Raw genomic sequence first — 15796 nt, forward strand, 5'->3', positions numbered from 1 at the left:
CTATTTATTACTCTGTGACAACCATATACTTTGGGGAAAATTTAACGTGAAATTCTAAGTGGCTCAAGAGCTGGAGTTAATTGTTCCCTATGAAGCAGACTCCGTGAACATAACCACCATAATGCTCAAAATCGCAAATATTAATTTGAGTAATCAGAAGCCTCTACATGAAGCAAGATTTCACATTAACAGGAAAACCTTTAAATATTATGCAGTACAGGGGCGCCTGGGGGACTCAGTCGGTTGGGTGTCTGACTTCGGCTCAGGTCATGATCTCGCAGTTTGTGAGTTCGAGCCCCACATGGGGCTCTGTTCCTGACAGCTCAGAGCCTGGAGCCTGGTTCGGATTCTGTGTCTCCCTCTCTCTGACCCTCCCCCACTCCCACTCTGTTTCTCTCTCACACCAAAATAAACACTAAAACAAAATATTAAGCAGTATGATAAAATTATAAGTGACATGGGCCCAACTGTGGCCATGCTGAGACGGAATTTATTTCCCTTCTAAAGGAACAGATTCTCCTCAACTCCAACAAATCAGATTTTTCTATTTCTCAAGAAAGGTCAAAATTCAGATGTTTGTATGAAATCTCCCAAGTTCTGAAATACTGAAATGAAATCAAATCTTTCCATTCGACTCCAGCTGTGCCAATTTTCACCTTGCGATGGTGTGGGAGTTCATGCTATCCAGTCCATCATTTACTTACTTGCTTAGCCTCTCTATGCCTGCCTCAGTTTCCTTAACTGTAAAAATTGGATAATAACAATACCTACCTAATAAGGTTGTAATTAGGAGTAAATTAAACACTCAAAAGTGTTTAACCTTGTGTCATATAGTAAGTGCTCAAAAAAAAGTTACTATTCTCATGATCAGTTTGCCACTGAAAATAAACACTTGGATTCTGCCCACTTAAAGTTCCTGCGTCTACTGCTTCCTGATAGACACTCAGTGCAGGTCACGATTCTGAGGGCTATACACATGGACAAGGAAAAGGAAGCAGACTGTATGCCCTTGTCAGTAAAACTAGAATGAGGAACCAGGATAAACGTGCAGGGTCAAAGTCAACGTAAGGACATGTACCAAAAGTCATCACATGAGCAAATGGGCGTTAGCTAATCCCTAGGTAAAGCTGAGAGCCTCAAGACAAGGGCACAGGGAGAGGCAGTGGATTATGAGGCACAGTACAGTGTAACTACACTGGAATTAACACAATACAGAACAAACAATAAGGCAGTGCAGAGTGTGGGATGAGGCCACACTGAGTAGTTTCCTCAGGAAAATAAGCATGTTTCAAAACAGGACGTGAGAGGATATTTAAATTGGTGGATATATGGGAAGGAAAATTGAGTAGGAAGTTTAGAAGGAGATTGTGGAAGCCATCCAAGTGTATGAAGCCCACACATTAGATACGTTTTCCCGGCTGGAGTGGAGCTCTGGAAAGGGAATAAGGGCCTGGGGCTTTTGGTTACGAGGGATGGTCATGAGAAAAGATTCAATCTGTCAACGGTGATAAAAATGAAAAAGAAAATGAGATGAATAATCCAGCCTCATCTCCTCTGCTTAACACTGCCTCTTCAAAATGCTCTCTCCCTCCAAAGGATGATCTGTTGAACATGTTCCTTTAACATCACACCAAAAGCCCGCTCTTACCAGGGAATATAACAGCTCTGTGAGCACCTGGTCTGCGAGACTATTGAGATGGCCCAGATTTATCTACACTGCTTTTCTTCACTCCTTTCAAAAATCGCACATTTGCTGTAAAAACCACATAATGACGTTTCAGGGAAATGCTTCAAATGAACAAAGTTACTTTTAATTCCCAAAGCTAACACAATTCTTTTCATTTTTATAGCTTCTGGTCTAATTTACATCCTTAAGTCTACAAGTCATCAAGTTGTCAAGCTATCACTGTCTATATTCAATCCCATCACCTATTCTGTTAACTAACCATGGGCATGTACCCAATTGTCCCCTAGGTTTCTACAATCATTTTGACTGAAATGTATGCATGTCAGTTCGTCAGGTTGATGTCCTCTAATTTGAGAAAGTATCAGGCATTTAAAGGATGTCCATTCTTGGGGCGTCTGGGTGGCTCAGTCAGTTAAGTGTCCGACTTCGGCTCAGGTCATGATCTCACAGTTTGTGAGTTTGAGCCCCACGTCAGGCTCTGTGCTGACAGCTCAAAGCCTGGAGCCTGCTTTGGATTCTGTGTCTCCCTCTGTCTCTGCCCCTCTCCACTCATGCTCTGTCTCTCTCTGTCTTTCAGTAATAAATGTTAAAAAAAATTTTTTTTAAACGATGTCCATTCTTTTCTATCACAGAAAATGCTACAATACGCATCATTTTGCACAAAAGTTTTTGTTTGTTTTTTGTTTTTAATGTTCTTGGGTAATTTCCTCAGAATACATTTAAAAGAGTAAGATGACTAGGCCAAAGGGTATGAACATTTTTATTTCCCTTGAATCTGCATATATGAAAATGAGCATGATGGATCATCATGCTATAATAAAGAATTGTGACCTCTGGATGCATAACCAAAGACACTTGGCCTGGAACGTGATTTATATCACCTTACACTTCAGTTTTAAAGATGCTCCATGACCTCATAAAGGTCTGACCGTGACAGAAATTGGCTGTTTAATAGAGAACAACTGAATGTCAAGACGTGTCTTCCCCCCCCACCCCCACTTTAACTCTCCCCACAAAGTTAATGTGCTGATAGTAAAGACAGAAGTAACCACCTTCTCTCTTTGAATAAATTGCCCAGGAGAGATGTGATAGTGAATCTGCAAGCCTCCAAATCTAATAAACAACAATTATCCACTACTGAGAAATATGAGTAAGGCATAGCTCTGAACTGTATCAGACACTAATATAATAAAAGGATAAGGTGAGTGCACATATCAAATTGAAACCATAAATCATACACACCACCAGAAAAACTGTTAAAGCAAATGTCGTAACGAAGAATAAAATCAAGATTAAAAAATCCGTGCCATTTTATAAAACACTATTACTTCAAAATACACGCGGAAAAGAAACGTCAATGACTCTATTATTGAAGAGCACAATTAAGTGAAACAACTTTGGCCATAGTTTTTAGTTGAGCGATTGGTAATAAATGGTTTGGAAGGAGAGGTGACGTGTTTTAATAAAGATGGAGGGCTTTAGGAATAATTACCAAATCTAGCTTCATGCATGCAGTGTGAAATGAAGACTGGTTGGTCTTTTGGTTAATCTCATCAGGATAAAAGAACCCATTCTGGGAGTTTGTCATTTCATTTGACCATCTGGGATAATAAAATACTGAGGTAACACAATCAGCTGAGGCTCGGGATACTGGTTTCCTGGTTTTACCTCAAACCACTTTGAAGGGAAATTATAGTCAAAAGCTACATAATGTAATATGATTCCATTCCTAGGAGAGTGTGGTTTAGAGGCTCTGAAGGGTCTTCTCAAGTATAGAACAACTGGCATTTAAAGGTTTCATTGCAGCTCTGAACTCATAGTATAGAAGAGCAACTTCTGAGGTGAAAACAAACAAAAGATCCCTAGGGGTCTGCAAAAGTCGTGTTTTCCTGAGAGCAAATACTACTATCAGTGCTATAGTAGGAGGCTGGGGTATGAGGTAGAGGTGAGCCAGAGAGTCTTTGATTAGCCTGAGATGCTGGGCAGGGGCTAGAGTGGTCCTAAGTCAACAAGTCCAATGAGAAATGCAAAGGGTCTTTGCAGGAAAGTATCCTTAACTTAGATCTTCTAGTTTTTCAGCTTAACATCAACTAACTCTGAACTCCATGATAGCAAGAGTCACTAGAAATAAACAACTGAGTTAGACAAGAAGGACCTCATACATTGGAATGAAAAGTAGCTAAGGAAGGATTAGGAATTTATTTTATTTTATTTTTTAACATTTATTCATTTTTGAGAGACAGAGAGAGATGGAGCGTGAGCAGGGGAGAAGCAGATAGAGAGGGAGACACAGAATCTGAAGGAGGGTCCAGGCTCTGAGCTGTCAGCACAGAGCCCCACGCGGGGCTTGAACTCCGACCGCGAGATCATGACCTGAGCTGAAGTCGTACGCTTAACCAACTGAGCCACCCAGGAGCCCTGGAAGGCTTATGGATGTTTTATTTTTATTTTTATTTTATTTATTTTTTTTTTAAATTTTTTTTTCAACGTTTTTATTTATTTTTTTGGGGACAGAGAGAGACAGAGCATGAACGGGGGAGGGGCAGAGAGAGAGGGAGACACAGAATCAAAACAGGCTCCAGGCTCCGAGCCATCCTCCCAGAGCCTGACGCGGGGCTCGAACTCACGGACCGCGAGATCGTGACCTGGCTGAAGTCGGACGCTTAACCGACTGCGCCACCCAGGCGCCCCGTGGATGTTTTAAAACTTACATCACAAAAATAACCAAGCAACAGGAGATAATAAAAAAATGACTAGGAGATTAAAAAATGGAACCTTTCAAAAAAAAAAAAAAAAGATTAACCACTGAAATAAAAATATTCTGTTCATGGTTTAATCCAGAGCACACCAGGAAAAATACTCCTCTCCATTTACAATCTGGGTCCAACATATCCTTTCATTGTTTGCATTTTTAAATCATTTTAATAAATAATCTATAGAAAGTGATAAAAGTATTCAATGTATCCATACGGTAATTCCAAGAGAGAATAAATTTTATACTATTAAAAATTAGTAAATTTTGTTTTTCAGAATGCCTCTTAGAAATAATGAGTCATGAGCTATTAGTTCTAAAAAATAGTTAAAACTGCCCATAAAAGTAACTCAAATGCTACAATTGGGTTCAATGGGCACTGAGGATTACATCACCATTTAAACACAGCTGAAGACAGAATTAGGAAATGGAATGATGTGGCAGCAGAAATTACCTGCAATGCAGCACTCAGACCTGGCGACAGAAATATGCAAAAGGAGCTCAGAGATATGGAGGATAGAGAATGAGACAGTCAAACATACATCTAAGGAGAGCCTCCAAGGAGAAACTCAACTTTCACATCACTATGTTGTATATACCTCAAGCTAATGTAATATTGTATGTCGACTATATTTCCATTAAAACTCTTTTAACTATAAACATTTTTTCATTTAAAAAAAAGGAGAAACTAGATTGAAGAGAGGCAATATTTCAAGGTATAATGTCTGAGGATTTTCCATACTGATTAAAAAAAAAAACCCAGAGATACAGGAAGTACACTTTTTTAAATGACTCAAGAATTCACACTTAAAAATGTTTCACTCACATATCCCATGCGCAGATGCACATTTTGAAGTAAACGTGGTACATCTTATGTCAGCAGTCACTGAATTACTAGGCATCAGGAACCGGTCCACCACTAACTCGCCAGAGCAATGCACTGTAATTAAGGTGTTTCTCTCTTTACACAATGTAATTGTTGACGAGAAATTCTGCATAGGTTACCTTTATCGAATCCTGTTCTAGAGGTAGTGTGGATTGTTATTTTGAAATATCCTATTACATAGCTCTCGATAAAGAGGGGACTCTTTCTAGAAAGCAAATATTAAGGCACTAGGACTTTTCACATACATTTTTAGAAACAAGATTCAAATACATGCCTGAGAAAGTAGCTATTTTTACAACTGTTGCTAACATAAACTTCAAAATAATAACTAAACACCTGCCCAGGTCCTTAAAATAGAAGGGTGTGGGCCGGCAAGAGAGAGCAGTCGGCACTGATGATCTTTTCCAGGTCTTCCAAGGTCTTTTTATACTTCACAGAGTCTCAGGTTGCTCCTTCTCTCCATTCTCTGAGGCTTTTGTAGCACATTTTAAAAACATGCAGCAAGATCCCCATATGAGTGAAAACAGAAGACGATGGGGGAGGGGGGCGGGAGGGGAAAAAAGTTACAGAGAGGGAGGGAGCCAAACCATAAGAAATTCTTAAGGACTGAGAACAAACTGAGGGTTGATGGGGGGTGGGGGGGAAGGGAAAGCAGGTGATGGGCAGGGAGGAGGACACTTGTTGGGATGAGCACTGGGTGTTGTATGGAAACCAATTTGACAACACATTATATTTAAAGATAACAAAAAAATAAATAAATAAAAACATGCAACGGAAGGGGGAACAAATAACCTTGCCCAAGGTTTGAGGAAAGAAGAAAATCTACCTATGGAAAACCCATAACTGGACTTGTAAAAAATTATGTATGACTCACAACAGTGTAATTGCTTCAGAATGAAGGGTTGAGCTAAATCTTGACTATTCAAATATGAGCCATGTGCTCTTGGTAAAGTTATTTAGCTTGTGTCTGAGTTCCCTCATTTATAAAATGAGAATAAAAATAGAACCTATCTCACAGTGGTTTTGTGAAGTGTAAGATAGTACACCATTAGAGGCCAAAGTACCCAATTTTAGCTTCTGAGATTCATTTGAAACAGTATTTACTGCCTACATATGGTAGCCAAGCAAATATTATTTTTTTAATGTTTATTTATTTATTTTGAGGGAGAGAGAGAGAGAGAATTTGAGAGAGCATGCATGAGAAGGGCAGGAGCACAGAGAGAGGGAGAAAGAATCCCAAGTAGGCTCCACACTCAGCATGGAGCCTAACATGGGGCTTGATCTCATGAACTGTGAGATCATGACCTTAGCTGAAATCAAGGGTAAACCCTTAACTGACTGAGCCACCCAGGCGGCCCAAGCAAGTGTTATTTTTTAAATGTATTTATATAAGTTATATTTAAATTATATTTTATAAGGTTAAACTTATGGATATAATTATGTATTATAAATATATTTTTCAAATAATTGAGATAAAGTCTGGGAGGATATAACCAAAAAGGTTCACAGTGAGTTATTTCTGAGTGAGAAGATTAGGTTTGATTCCCTCCTCCCATTACATATCTGAATTGATTTTATTTGTCTGCAATTAATATGTATATACTTATATAGTTTATACTTATATTTATAAAATATACTTATTACTTATAAAGAGAGAAAATCATTAAAAACCATAATTAAGACAATTATCATTTTAGTTTGTCTTCCCTGACTATAAAGATGTTGAAAAAATATTTTATCTCCTTATGTGACTAAGCTAATCTTACCTTTTATAAACACGTCCAACTTCCTGAGATATTTTATGAACAGTTATCCTCTTGAAAAACATTATTATTATAAAAAGACAATATAATTTATTTGGCTGACATGTGTTTGCTCCTATCAACACAAAAGTTTCCAAAATCCTTCGTGGCTCTAGAGGAAAGGTAATTTAATCATAGTCTTTAACTTTCAACACATCTGATGGTGTTGTGGTTATGTTATCAGAACATTAACAACAAAAAGTACTTTGTTTGGCAATGTGAAATTTGTAGTTTAATTCTTCGCATGAAAGAAACCAACATATCACAACCACTGATGGAGCTGTTAAAATTAAGCAAGGGATGGAAGGAATACATCCAGTTAGATACTTTGAGAGCCAAGTGGGTTAATTTGAAAGTAACAGGAGGGGCACCTGGGTGGCTCAGCCAGTTGAGCATCTGACTTTGGCTCCGGTCATGACCTAAAAGTTTATGAGTTTGAACCCTGCATAGGGCTGTCTGCTGCCAGCACAGAACCCACTTCAGATCTTCTGTCCCTCTCTCTCTGCCCCTCCACTGCTTGCACGCGCGGTCTCTCAAAAATAAATAAAACTTTTTTTTTTTTTTTTTTTTTAAGGAAAAGAATAGGAGATTAGCTTTCTCAACCATTCTGATTCTCCAGTTGGGTGTTTCTAGCCATTCATATGTGACATTGGTGCAGATGCAACTAATTATGGTTGCTAATCAGGAGTAACAAGGGGACAGATGACTGAAAACCGCAGCTCACCGAGGAATCACTCTATCTGGTTTTAGAATGAACTTGTGATTTGTTTGGCCAATTTATTCTCATAATTCTGGGAATAAGCAGTTCAGCAATGTACAGAGAAACTGAAAGACGTCGGTGAGTATTCAATTTCTTTTAAACCATAAAGCAAATAATTCACATTAAGGTAATTAAGAACACCATGCTTTATTTGCTTTGTATGGATGAGCTCTAATAATCAGCAAAGAACCTGGAAGAATGGTCTGCTTGATTAATATGTGTCTGGTCCTTTAAAACACAGTAGTTGCCACAAAAGCCCTGCTGGGTAGTTGCTAAGGCAACTGAGGAGCCCTCAGACACATCCTTCCCGGTTCATCTGCCCCATGGGCCTCCTACGGACTTTCTTGCGTCCTGATGAGTGCTCACCTCCACTCCACACATCAGCAGTCTCTCCGCCAGAGCCTGGATGCTGGCGTCTGCCCTCCAGTGCTTTGCACACAGAAAACCTGGGCAAAGCACTGGAGGGCAGAATCCCTCCTGTGGGTTTGAATCCTGCATCAGGCTCTGTGCTGACAACTCTGAGGCTGGAGCCTGCTTCAGATTCTGTGTCTCCATCTCTCTCTGACCCCTCCCCACTCATGCTCTCTCTCAAAAATAAACATTGAAAAAAACGTTAAACAATGAATAAAATTGAGAATATAATATACCCTCTGACTTAAATTTTTTTTTTAATGTTTATTTTTGAGAGAGAGACAGAGAGAGTGTGAGCGGGACAGGGACAGAGAGAAGGAGACACAGAATCCAAAGCAGGCTCCGGGCTCTGAGCTGTCAGCACAGAGCCCGATCCAGGGCTCAAACCCACAAACTGTGAGATCATGACCTGAGCTGAAGTCAGACACTTAACTGACTGAGCCACCCAGGAGACCCTACCCTCTTTTAGTCTGCCCTTTCCCACAAAACATATTGCAAACATATTTCACTCAATACATAATCGCTGGCCTCATGTCTAACAGCTGCACAGAATTCCATCCTGTTAGGCAATTCCATGCAGCAGTATGAAGGGCAAGGGTCTGGAGCCAGACGGCCCTGTGTCTCAATCCAGTCTCCACTGGTGACTAGCAATGTCACTAGAGGGTCCTATATCTCCATGGCCTCCTTATAGCAGGGGAGAGGGGGGTGGGGAACAACTACCTCATAGGATAATTGTGAAGATTAATTTTTTTTTCAACGTTTTTATTTATTTTTGGGACAGAGAGAGACAGAGCATGAACGGGGGAGGGGCAGAGAGAGAGGGAGACACAGAATCGGAGACAGGCTCCAGGCTCTGAGCCATCAGCCCAGAGCCTGACGCGGGGCTCGAACTCACGGACCGCGAGATCGTGACCTGGCTGAAGTCGGACGCTTAACCGACTGCGCCACCCAGGCGCCCCGGATAATTGTGAAGATTAAACACAATGCTGCAGACAACTTATTTAGCACAGCAACTGGTAAACAGCAACATTCTTAATAAACATTAACCATTAGTTTTCCTATCTACCCTAGACGGTGTAAGCTTCTTGAAGGCAGCAACTGTGTCTTTATGGACTTTGAGGTACCAGAGCTGGTCAGAGTTGACACTGAGAAAAGAGTGTTAATGACTGGCTGGCTGAATGGCTGGCTGATGTGTTAACCGGCAGGAGCCCAGGGAGGTTTTAGACAACAAAAGATGTCATTAAACATGTGGAGAGGACTGGGATCTAGTCTCCCACAGAAAGCGGTGAGTCTGATCACATTTGGTTTCTCTACAAAGAAAGCTCTGAGAGCAACTGGAGACATTCTGGTCCTACCCTGGATCACGTGGTTTCTTCCTCCACCCTAAACCCATCATCTTCCTTTCACCTCAAAGCCTGGTCTCCAGCCCCCATTCCTTCTTAGTGATCCCCCTGCTCACTGGAATCTTCTTCTTTTTTTTTTTTTTTTTTAACGTTTATTTATTTTCGAGACAGAGAGAGACAGACCATGAACAGGGGAGGAGCAGAGAGAGAGGGAGACACAGAATCTGAAACAGGCTCCAGGCTCTGAGCTGTCAGCACAGAGCCCGAGACGGGGCTCGAACTCACGGACCGTGAGATCATGACCTGAGCCGAAGTCGGACGCTTAACCGACCAAGCCACCCAGACGCCCCACTCACTGGAATCTTCTTGACCACCAACAACGCAGCCAGAGGGCCACACATTTACCCAGATCATTTATTCCTTAGCTTCCTTCACTTACAGTCTACGATCCTTTGATCCTTTCCAGATGCAAATGTCAATGATTGGGGTTTTGCTTCATTTTCACAAAGTCTAATACTAGTTTAAAAAATAAGGTTGACTGATCAATTGTCATATGGAAACTTCTCTTGCTGATTTGTTTTCAACCATACAGTCATATAGTTTTTTAATCTAACAAATTGTGTGCTGTTCACAATGGTTTTACCCCAAGGCCCAGTTTTCCTGCATTTCTCTTTAGAATTCATCCCATTTGCAGTTTCTTATTTTTTATAGTACCTTTTTTTTTTAAACATTATAAAAGTTTTTGTTGAATGCAATCAGTGATTAAGACTTCTGGTTGAAATTTTAGCTTCAAAGTGAAATAGAAAGTTGAGGTAATTTACCCAAAAATCTAAGATTTGTAGACTCTGGCTATGTAGAGGAAGGTCACAATAAAAAAAAAAAAGTCAAATAAGACAGACTACTTCAACAGTCTTTAGTGCTCATATTTCTGGTTTTTAATATTTTCAGCCAATTCTTCTAGTTTTCAGAGAAGTATTTGGTTAAAATTAGAATTCATGACAAGACGTGATCTTTACTTAATATTACAAAACTGAATATTTACTTTGCTATGTGAAGAGGTAGCTCTATCTTACAAATGAGTTGTGTGATTGTAAGATAAAAAAATAATCTGGACTTATCAAAAAAACATTTCACCAAAGCTTTTACAGCCATCACACACTTCTAAATAGCATATATTTCTATTCAAGTAATTCCATGTTTTACTGCAAAAACAGTCATCTTCATGACTAAGAAAGCCGGCAATAAAACACTACTAAATAAACTCTATTTTCGCTTAGGAGATTCTGTGCAATAAGGATTACTACAGGTAATTTAAAATGTGTAATAAATAGCAATCAAATAGAAACTAAACACAGATATCAAAAATAATATAAACAGGAGGAGTGTGGCGTTTTTGGTCTTACATCTGTATTACCTACCAATGTAAATTATATCAAGATACGAGAAATCCAACGGGGGTAAAAATGATGCTTCATATCCCACTCATCTGCTACCCCAGCTTGGATGTATATTCACATAAGATCCCATGAGATACTGGACTAAATTCTCATTTTTTTTTAAGGTTCATCTCTCTCTTTTTTTTAATGTTTATCTTTTTTTTTTTTTTTTTTGAGAGAGCGAGCGAGCATAACCAGGGTAGGTGCAGAGAGAGAGGAGGACAGAGGATCTGAAGTGGACTGCATGCTGAAAACAGACAGCCCGACATGGGGCTCGAACTCACAAACTGTGAGATCATGATCTGAGCTGAAGTCAGATGCTCAACAGACTAAGCCACCCAGGCACACACACCCCCTTTAAAGTTTATTTATTTTGAGAGAGACAGTGTGTGTGTGCCCAACTGGGGAAGGGCAGAGAGGGAGGGGGAGAGAGAATCCCAAATGGGCTCTACACAGTTAGCAGAGAGCCCAACGCAGGGCTCAAACTCACAAACCATGAGATCATGATCTGAACCAAAATCAAGAGTTGGATGCTTAACTGACTGAGCCACCCAGGTGCCCCAAAATTCTCATCTTCTATGACTGCAGGGAGGTTTTATTATTTTTTCCATAACATTTCAGAAAATAAATTTTGAGCCATTGAGATATTTGCTCACACCCTGGGATAAATAAAGCATACTCTTAATGAAAAGGATGCTTGGAAAAAGGAATTTATTAACACTAAATGTTATCAAATACTTAATACGGTGGCAAAAGAAATAATTCTTAAAAATCATCAGGCTAGTGGTATGCACTATTTAAGCTGCGCATGACCCACAATAAACAAAATGTAATATGGCTTATCTAAAAGATGGGAGAAATGAACACAATACACATTAGTGAGAAAATGCCACTGAACTCAATGTCAAAGAAATCAGACTTAGAGAAAATTAGTTACAACATATCAAAGAAAAAGATCAATAAATTACCATCACTTTAAAGATTTAGGCTCACTCTGCCTAAAGAGCACAGTGGCAACTACATATGAGAAAATTTAAGAAATAATACACTTACAATAATGGGTGCCTGGGTGGCTCAGGCGGTTCAGCATCCACTCTTGATTTCAGCTCAGGTCATGATCTCATGGTTCGCGGGTTCAAGCCCCACATCAGGCTCCGCACTGACAGTGCAGAGCCTGCCTGGCATTCTCTCTCTTTCTCTCTCCCATATGTGCTTTCTTTCTCTCTCAAAAGAAATAAATACACTTACAAAAATATAACACAATGTATTTTATCATACTTTAAATGAGTCATTAACAAATCTGCTTATTATAGCATATTCTACCTACTCACAAAAGGATCTGAATTAAGCAGGCTCTGCCTCAACTGATATAAATTTTGAAAGTAAATGAAATGCCTCCCCCAAAGTGTATAGATTTTAAAATATACTGAAGCATTTAAGAAAAAAGAAATCAATCAGATCATTAAGAGTGGCATAACTGGGGGCATCTGGGTGGCTCAGATGATTGAGTGTCTGACTCTTGATTTTGGCTCAGGTCATGATCTCACAGTTCGTAGGATCAAGCCCCACGTCTGGCTCTGCATTGACAGCATGGAGGCTGCTTGGGACTCTTTCTCTCCCTCCCTCTTGCCCCTCCCCCATTTGCACACACTGACATTCTCTCTCTCTCTCTCTCTCTCTCTCTCAAAAGTAAACATTAAAAAAAAAGAATTGCATAATTGTTAGATGTACACTAAATACTTGTCTCAAACAACCTGTAGCTATCTTTTGATTTCTTAAGATTTGAAGATTTGGGAGTTTATTTTTATACTAGAGTAGAAAAGGGTTTTTTTGGTAAAGAAAATGAAATATGTCTAATGTAAGTTATGAAAGTGAAGAAAAACTAGTAAAATCTATCTTAAATGCATGAAATAATGAGTTTTCCTTTTGGGTTTTTATGTAAAATTACTATTAAATGTCGTTTATCATAAAAGAAACACACACACACACACACACACACACTAGTAAGTCTTGAAGGTATACAAGTGTAAAAGCACCTAGAATGAAAAATCACTCCTTAGAAGCAGCATCTCTGAACAACAGGGCATCCGAGCAACTGACCTTGATCCTACATATTCTCTTTTTTTTTTAATTTTTTTAAACATTTTTGTTATTTTTGAGAGACAAAGTGAGAATGAGTGCGAGCTGAGGAGGGGCAGAGAGAGAGGGAGACACAGAATCTGAAGCAAGCTCCAGGCTCTGAGCTGTCAGCACAGAGCCCAACATGGGGCTTGAACACCCATGAACTGTGAGATCATGACCTGGGCCGACGTCTAATGCTCAACTGACTGAGCCACCCAGGAGCCCCTGATCCTATGCATTCTTTAGAAAGTTCAGATTCTACTGTATAGGCAATTGTGTACTCGGGTTTTTTCCCCCATAAGATAACATCATATTTGTTTTTTTTTTAATCATTGCAAAGATAATTTTAATGATACACATGCATTCATAAATTTACATATACAAATATTTCATTAAATGAATCCTTAGCAAATTGATTTATTTCTAGCCTATATCACCTACTCATAAAAGGATCTAATTTCTGGAGATGTCACCCAACTCAATTGATATAAACCAAATTCAAACCTGAAGGAACTGCCTCCCCGAAGGGCATCAATTTTGAATTCTACTGAAGCATATACAAGGCTGAATCATCTTCCTCTCAGTCCTTACAGCTCTATGGGTTGTGTCAAAGTTTTTATTTTTTAATAAGTAAATGCAGACAAATACCTTTTGGTGTGTAAAGCTATTTCCTTATTATATAGAGTCTCAAAAGTTAAATTAGTAAGACAGTAGAATTTTTAAAGGTATTAATAAAAATAATCAAATTGCTTTCCTGAAAGATTGTGCCACCTTGTATTTCCAGCAGTCGTAGGTTAAAGTGCTGGTTTGAGGCTGACTTATTGTATTTTTATTACATATAATAAATATATATACTTATTTGATATATACTTATTTTGTTATATATTATATTTAATAAACATATATTATATATAATAAATAAACTGGTTTCAGTTCTTCGAGAGGAAACCTGATAAGACTGGGTCTGTGAGTAAAAACAAACGGAAAGTTTAGAACACACTGTGTACAGGTTATCATGCGAGACTCAAAAGATACAAAAATAAATACAGCATTCTTCCCTTTGCAGAGTCTACACTCACAATTTAGAACATGGAGGCCTGTATGCATACGTGTCCTTTTGTGTGGACACACGGATCTGCTTGTGATGGCTGAGGGGTTTCTAACTCCAAATATTGAGAAGCCAATCATCGTACACCCTTTAATTATAGTTCAAGGTTTTGGCTTTAGCCTCTCCTGCTCTGAACTATAAGAACAAGACGTCCCAAGCAGCTGGCTGGTATCTCCATGAACTGATTTTATCCAAGTTAAAAAAACAGACTCCCCTGAGTGAACCAATCCAGTTCAACATTTTTGTATTCTTTTTACTGTTTAAGCTCTACTTTGTAACCATAAAATATACTGGACATGTGCGGTACATCAGATGCTAAACGCTCAGCATATCTTAACTAATGCGATGCTGGCAACAACCCCTCTTAGTTAAGAAAATATTAATTCTCTCATTTAACATCTGAGAAAACTAGCTAGTAGATGGCAGAGGTGGGATCCAAACCTCTGTGAACTAGATGAGAAAATATGCACTACTCCGCCTACTATATAATAGGCGTTTGGAAAATCTTACTCATTATTGGCTACGTATTTTGTATTTTTGTCTATAGGTTGTGAATACTATGAGGTCAAAGGTTATGACTAGAATGTTCGTACATGGCTTTCCTCCATTAAAAAAAAACTAGTTATATTTCCATTATAATCATGTTAAAACACTAATAAATAAAAGGCAAAATATGGCTTTATAAAACCCAACTTTAATTGCCTGGCAATTCTTAAATAAATTCTAGGTATAACTCAGGACCCAATGTCTTCAGATCAACTGTTTTTCTAGTGTCAGCAGTAAACCTGTGCATCCTGGGTTACTGCCAGCTAAGTTGTGGGGTAGCCACAGACCTGGGATCTTCTATATGTGAGAGGTAAGGCAGGAAGGAAAGTGACAGAAATGCACAACATCTGAATGCTTCTGACTCCTCTCAAAATAGGAAAAAAAGTATTCAAAAATATTTAAAACATAAACAGTTCCTGGAATTACATATAGAAAACCCTCACCTGTTGTAATATATTTCAACTTTTTTTATACCAGCTGCTAACTGCTTAGTAACACTTAAGAGATGCCTCCTAATAAAAGGCAAATTTTAAAAGGCAGTGAATTTGGAAGAATACTTCATGAAGAAATTCACAGTAACTCGTTCTTCAAAGTCCAGATAGACTGGACTCTGCATTTTAATAGTAACATTTCTACCTACGAGGTCAAACATTGGAAAAACTGGCCCCAACATTTACAAGATGACGAGGGTAGGAGATCAATGGTCACCTGTCTATCAAACTCCCAACTCCCTTCAAGTTATAAGCCCTCCATCTAACCACATAAAGCCATACATCTTGATTATGATCCTCTGAATAGAGACCACGTACAACTAGCACATCCATCTCTATTTTGATGTTGAAATCGGCTGGAATCCTGTATCTTTACACAGTAACCTCAGAAAAGCCTTTATTTCCTGAAGCTGCTCGAGCTGAAATAACACTCTGCAGGCATTCTCCCTGCAT

At 39.0% G+C, this 15796-nt stretch overlaps 1 protein-coding gene across 1 annotated transcript in view; it reads right to left on the bottom strand.

Annotated features, from left to right (window-relative positions):
- RNF150 (ring finger protein 150) overlaps nucleotides 1–15796 on the bottom strand; it is a 254841-nt gene that overhangs the window by 174329 nt on the left and 64716 nt on the right. The window lies entirely within an intron of this gene.

Source organism: Lynx rufus, unplaced genomic scaffold, assembly GCF_022079265.1.
Source record: "Lynx rufus isolate CCGP_SWC_20201006 ecotype Redwood Valley unplaced genomic scaffold, mLynRuf1.p SCAF_3, whole genome shotgun sequence".
Taxonomy (NCBI): Eukaryota; Metazoa; Chordata; class Mammalia; order Carnivora; family Felidae; genus Lynx; species Lynx rufus.